Source organism: Moschus berezovskii, chromosome 20 (assembly GCF_049115385.1).
Source record: "Moschus berezovskii isolate FMDL1 chromosome 20, NW_MosBer_1.0, whole genome shotgun sequence".
Classification (NCBI taxonomy): domain Eukaryota; kingdom Metazoa; phylum Chordata; class Mammalia; order Artiodactyla; family Moschidae; genus Moschus; species Moschus berezovskii.
In genome coordinates this window covers 20,755,787-20,762,190 of record NC_142479.1, presented here as the reverse complement: position 1 = coordinate 20,762,190, position 6,404 = coordinate 20,755,787, and positions in this window count along the sequence as shown.

The window sequence follows — 6,404 nt, the reverse complement described above, 5'->3', positions numbered from 1 at the left end:
TGCATGTACACATGAATGTTAGGATGAGGGCTAGTAAATTATCCAGCACCTCAACTGCTTTAATAGTAGGAAGTCAATGCTTTGGGGGTGTGAATGTGATGGCAAAGGAGATCACTGTAGGAGGTGGAGATTTGGAGCAGTGAGCCTTGGATGAATGAGGACCTGAAGCAGAGAAATGCTGTTTCATTTAGAGCCAAGTGGTAAAATTTGACTTTTTAATCATGTGCATATATTCTTTGAAAACAAGTATAAAATCAAAAGAACTCAAAGAAGGAGTAAGACAGTGTAAAAAAACTCAGCCTTTATTATTATTTTGTTTATTAACATTTAATGATTATTAAAGCAGTCAGCTTTAGATACATTTAATTATAATGTGGAATTTATGATTACAGAATACGGTATAAATAAAATAAACCTCAATGAAAGGAAAAGCAACAGAAGTAACAAATTGGGACCTGATAAAAGGAGAAGGACGTATAGTGTGCTAACCACCTGAATTTTCATAGCAGGGGGTCAATCAACACTGTCTAACACTGAAATATGAGGTCTGAAAAATCAACGATTCTAACTTCCTTACGCTTTTATGGTTTTCATACCATTTTTTTTAGTCCTTGGAGGGATCTTTTAGAAATTAATATCTCCTGTGAAGAAAAAATATTTAAAGTACAGCATTTTATTCAGATCTATTTCAACTTCTTGTCTTGGGTTTTATTAAAATTAAACCTAAATACTGATAAAATGTAGAGTAGGGACCATTTTTTACAATATCACTTGTCTAACCTTCGTTTTTTCCAGTGGTCATGTATGGATGTGAGAGTTGGACTGTGAAGAAAGCTGATCGCCGAAGAATTGATGCTTTTGAACTGTGGTGTTGGAGAAGACTCTTGAGAGTCCCTTGGACTGCAAGGAGATCCAACCAGTCCATTCTAAAGGAGGTCAGTCCTGGGTGTTCACTGGAAGGACTGATGCTGAAGCTGAAACTCCAATACTTTGGCCACCTCATGCGAAGAGTTGACTCACTGGAAAAGAGTCTGATGCTGGGAAGGATTGGGGACGGGAGAAGACGGGGACGACACAGAATGAGATGGCTGGGTGGCATCACTGAGTCGATGGACATGAATTTGAGTGAACTCCAGGAGTTGGTGGTGGACAGGGAGGCCTGGCGTGCTGTGATTCATGGGGTTGCAAAGTCAGTCATGACTGAGCGACTGAACTGAACGGAACTGAAACTTATCTAAAACTTCCTCTCACTCCACTCATTCTTCTTTTTGCATATAAGCATAGGAAGATATTTGCAATCATGTTTATAAGTTTCTGTTTTCATCCTAAAATGCAGATTTATTTTTTCACATATAAGCAACTTTGAAGTCTAGTGAGTTCATGCAATGGCTGCTGGGCTAGTGCCAGGAGTGAAGTAGCTGATGTTGCTGAAACCTCTGGCAAGATAAAGAAAGTGCCAGCATCAAAATGCATAACTGGATATCAGAGCTTTGGAAAAGTCCAGAGATGATAGGTGAGCACTCTTTCAAGGAGAGGGTGGGCTGTATGGCGAGAGTAACATGGAAACATACATTACCATGTGTAAAATAGACAGCCAATGGGAGTTTGCTATATGACTCAGGGAACTCAAATTGGGGCTGTGTAACAACCTAGAGGGCTGAGATGGGGAGAGAGGTAGGAGGGAGGCTCACGGGGGAGAGGACATACGTATACCTATGGCTGATTCATGCTGATGTTTGGCAGAAACCAACACAATTATGTATAATATCCTTCAATTAAAAAAATAAACATATTAAAAAAAAAGAAATGCTGCATCACCCCTGTGTGCGCGCGCGCACACTCACGCACGCACACACACACACACACGACTTGGAGTCAAAAGTGATACAGAAAAGTTGAACTCTAAATGTGGAGATGGTTTAGAAATTTATTGCTCAATTTATTTCACATATATTTTCCTTTTCATGTTTGCATAAGAATAATACATGTTTAAATAAATCTAAAAGAATCTTTCAATAAAAAGCTTAAGTGACAAAAACATTGTGTCATGGCTTAACTGGCAGCATTTTTGTATGATACAAAAAAAGATTTGTCTTAGAATCAAGACCAATATTTGATGAAATATGGTATTTCTGAGTAATATAACTAGTTTGCTGCTTTCATCTTTAAATCTTTCTATATGGTTTAACTTTATAATGAATATATAATAAAGAATTTATAGCTTAATTATATATCATTTATAATACATTTTATGTATAATATATATTATAAATGTAATATATTATATAGTATGTATTAAACATACAATATTTCACATTATAAATATACAAAATACACAGTAATATGCAATGAATGTAAGTTTCCACGTGGCTTGATTTTATGAGCATGTGATAAAAAATGAAAACTATGGGCCCTTTGATATAATAACTGATATCACTTCACTCGAATCATCTTGATATTGCTCTTTCAATTTTATCCATATACTCACCCACATTTGCTTAGGTTGGTATACAGATTTATACACATTCTTCAGCTTTTCAGTATTGTGGACATTGTGCAGGTCAAAGGTCCATCTAGTGAAAGCTATGGTTTTTCCAGTAGTCATATATGGATGTGAGAGTTGGACTATAAAGAAAGCTGAGCACCAAAGAATTGATGCTTTTGAACTGTGGTGTTGGAGAAGACTCTTGAGAGTTCCTTGGACTGCAAGGAGATCAAACCAGTCCATCCTAAAGGAAATCAGTTCTGAATGTTCATTGGAAGGACTGATGCTAAAGCTGAAACTCCAATACCTTGGCCACCTCATGTGAAGAACTGACTCATTTGAAAAGACCTGGATGCTGGGAAAGACTGAAGTTGGGAGGAGAAGGGGATGAAAGAGGATGAGATGGTTGGATGGCATCACTGGCTCAATGGACATGAGTTTGAGTAAACTGGGAGTTGGTGATGGTAGGGAGGCCTGGCGTGCTGCAGTCCACGGGGTCGCAAAGAGTCAGACGTGACTGAACTGAACTGAAGGTGATTTTGTTTTTTAATATTTATTTATGTATTTGGTTGAGTGGGGTCTTAGTTGTGGCACACAGATCGTTGCTGCATCAAGCAGGATGTTTCTTTGCGGTGCATGGACTCTCTGGTTGTGGCACATGGGCTCAGTAGTTGTGGCACGCTGCAGGTTCCAGAGCACAGGGGCTTCCCTAGTTATTCTGTGACATGTAGGGTCTTACACGTAGGGTCTTTGATCCCTGACCTGGGATCAAACCCACATCCCCCTGCAATGTAAGGTAAATTCCTAAACCAGTGGACCACCAAGGAAGTCCCTAAGATGATTTCTTTCATGGTGGAAACAAATATTTCGAAACCTAAACTCTTTGGCAGTCTTTTGGAACTGTGCCTTTCTTATAGCCTCCTGTATTTTCTTACTCGCTCATGTGCTCACGCCTTCTCTCTCTTGACGCCTTCTATTTTTCCTCCACTTTCTTATTCCTTATCTATTTCAAGATCTCTGAGAGACGTTCCACAGAACTCAATAGTGTCCCTGGGTTAGAAGAATCAGTCATATCCTAAACAGTAATGATGATATTCATTATTCATTAAAGCAGAGATATTCATTAAAGCAGAGGCATTACTTTGCTGACAAAGGTCCGTCTAGTCAAAGCTGTGGTTTTTCCAGTAGTCATGTATGGATGTGAGAGTTGAACCATAAAGAAATCTGAGCGCCAAAGAATTGATGCTTTTGAACTGTGGTGTTGGAGAACACTCTTGAGAGTCCCTTGGACTGCAAGGAGATCAAACCAGTTAATCCTAAAGGAAATCAGTCCTGAATATGCACTGGAAGGACTGATGCTGAAGCTGAAACACCAGTCCTTTGGGCACCTGATTCGAAGAACTGACTCATTTGAAAAGACCTGGATGCTGGGAAAGATTGAAGGCGGGAGGAGGAGGGGACAACAGAGGATGAGATGGTTGATGGCATCACTGACTCAATGGACATCAGTTTGAGTAAACTCTGGGAGTTGGTGATGGACAGGGAGGCCTGGTGTGCTGCATTCCATGGGGTCGCAAAGAGTCGGATACGACTGAGCGACTGAACTGAACTGAACTGAATGATGATGTTCAGGACCACGGACAGTAACATGCAGCCACTCATGTGCAAACAAGCTCCCAATCCTCACCCAGCAAGTTCCTCCCACGGAGACCAGTCAAGTCTGGTCCTGGGACCTGGCAGGTCAAAGTCATGCTTTTCTTTCACATTAGGCTTAGAAGACTCTCCTGAGCAAGACACCTTATAGTGTTTGAGGAACAACAAGAGCCCAGTGTCAGTTTCCCTGGTGGCTCAGAAGGTAAAGAATCTGCCTGCAATGCCGGAGACCTGGGTTCAGTCCCTGGGTCAGAAAGATCCCCTGGAGAAGGGAATGGCAACCCACTCCAGCATTCTTGCCTAGAGAATCCCATGGACAGAGGAGCTTGGTGGGCTACAGTCCATGGGGTCACAAAGAGTCAGACACAACTGAGCGACTAAAACAAGAGCCCAGTGTAGCTATGGCAGCTGAGAATGGAAGAGCATGGTAAGAAATTATCATTGAAGTCATGCTGATTATGTGCATGTTAATTACAGCCCAGCTCTGAACCACATGGAAAATGTAAAAAGTATATATAGTCTTCTTCACCCACGTCCCCCAGCTTTGCAGTTCCCTTCCTAGTAGGCAACTAATGACATTGGTTTCTTGTATATCCTGTGCAGATATAATGAAGTGCATACATTTATACAATAATGTTTTCCTCTTACTGAAATGGCAATGTGCTATACATTGTTCTTTACTGCGCCCTGTTCCCTGAACAATATACCTGAAATCTTCCTGAATACTTTGTTTACATCTGCATATCTTGTGAGGATGTCTTGTAACTTGTTTAGTTTATCTCCTACTAATGAATGTTTATATTTTCAATATTTTCATGTAATAAAAAAAAAACCACCACAGCTCTACCAGATGACCCAGCAACCCATTCCTGGGCATATTCCGAGAGAAAACCATAATTTTAAAAGATACATGCTCCCCAATGTTCGTTGCAGCACTATTTACAATAGCCAGGACATGTAAGCAACCTAAATGTGTCCATCAACAGAGGAATAGATAAAGAGGATGTGGTACATATATATTACTCAGTCATAAAAAAAGAACAAAATAATGCCATTTGCAGCAACATGGATGGGCCTAGAGATTGTCTTACTGAGTGAAGTCAGACACAGAAAGACAACTATGATACTGCTTATATGCAGAATCTTTAAAACAGGGTACAAATGAACCTACTTATAAAATAGAAATAGAGTCATGAATGTAGAAAACAAACTTAGGGTTACCAGGGGATACAGGGGGAGGGATAAATTAGGATATTGAGACTGACATATATGCACTGCTGCTGCTGCTGCTAAGTCGCTTCAGTCATGTCTGACTCTGTGCGACCCCATAGACAGCAACTCCCCCATCCCTGGGATTCTCCAGGCAAGAACACTGGCGTGGGTTGCCATTTCCTTCTCCAATGCATGAAAGTGAAAAGTGAAAGTGAAGTCGCTCAGTCGTGTCTGAATCTTAGCGACCCCATGGACTGCACCCTACCAGGCTCCTCCGTCCATGGGATTTTCCAGGCAAGAGTACTGGAGTGGGGTGTCATCGCCTTCTCCGATATATGCACTCAGTTCAGTTCAGTTCAGTCGCTCAGTCGTGTCCGACTCTTTGCGACCCCATGAATCATAGCACGCCAGGCCTCCGTGTCCATCACCAACTCCCGGAGTTCACTCAAACTCATGTCCATCGAGTCGGTGATGCCATCCAGCCATCTCATTTTCTGTCGTCCCCGTCTCCTCCCACCCCCAATCCCTCCTAGCAACAGACTCTTTTCCAGTGAGTCAACTCGTCGCATGAGGTGGATGCACTCCGTTCCGTTCCGTCGCTCAGTTGTGTCCGACTCTTTGCGACCCCGAGGACTGTAGCCTACCAGGCTTCTCCGTCCATGGGATTCTCCAGGCAAGAATACTGGAGTGGGTTACCATTTCCTTCTCCAGGGGATCTTCCCGACCCAGGGATCGAACCCAGGTCTCCCGCATTGGAGGCAGATGCTTTAACCTCTAAGCCACCAGGGAAGCCCCGAAGTGGATGCACTACTACATATAAAATAGAAAATTAATAAGAATCTGCTGTATAGCACAAAGAACTCTACTCAGTACTCTGTAATGGCCTATATGGGGAAAGAATCTTTAAAAAAAAAAAAGAACTGCATGTATGTGTTTGTGTATAACTGACTCACTTTGCTGTACACCTGACACAGCATGGCAAATTAATTATATTTCAATAAAAAGTTGTTAAAAATCACAGCCTGTACACATAAGGCCAAGGCTCAGAGTTAGT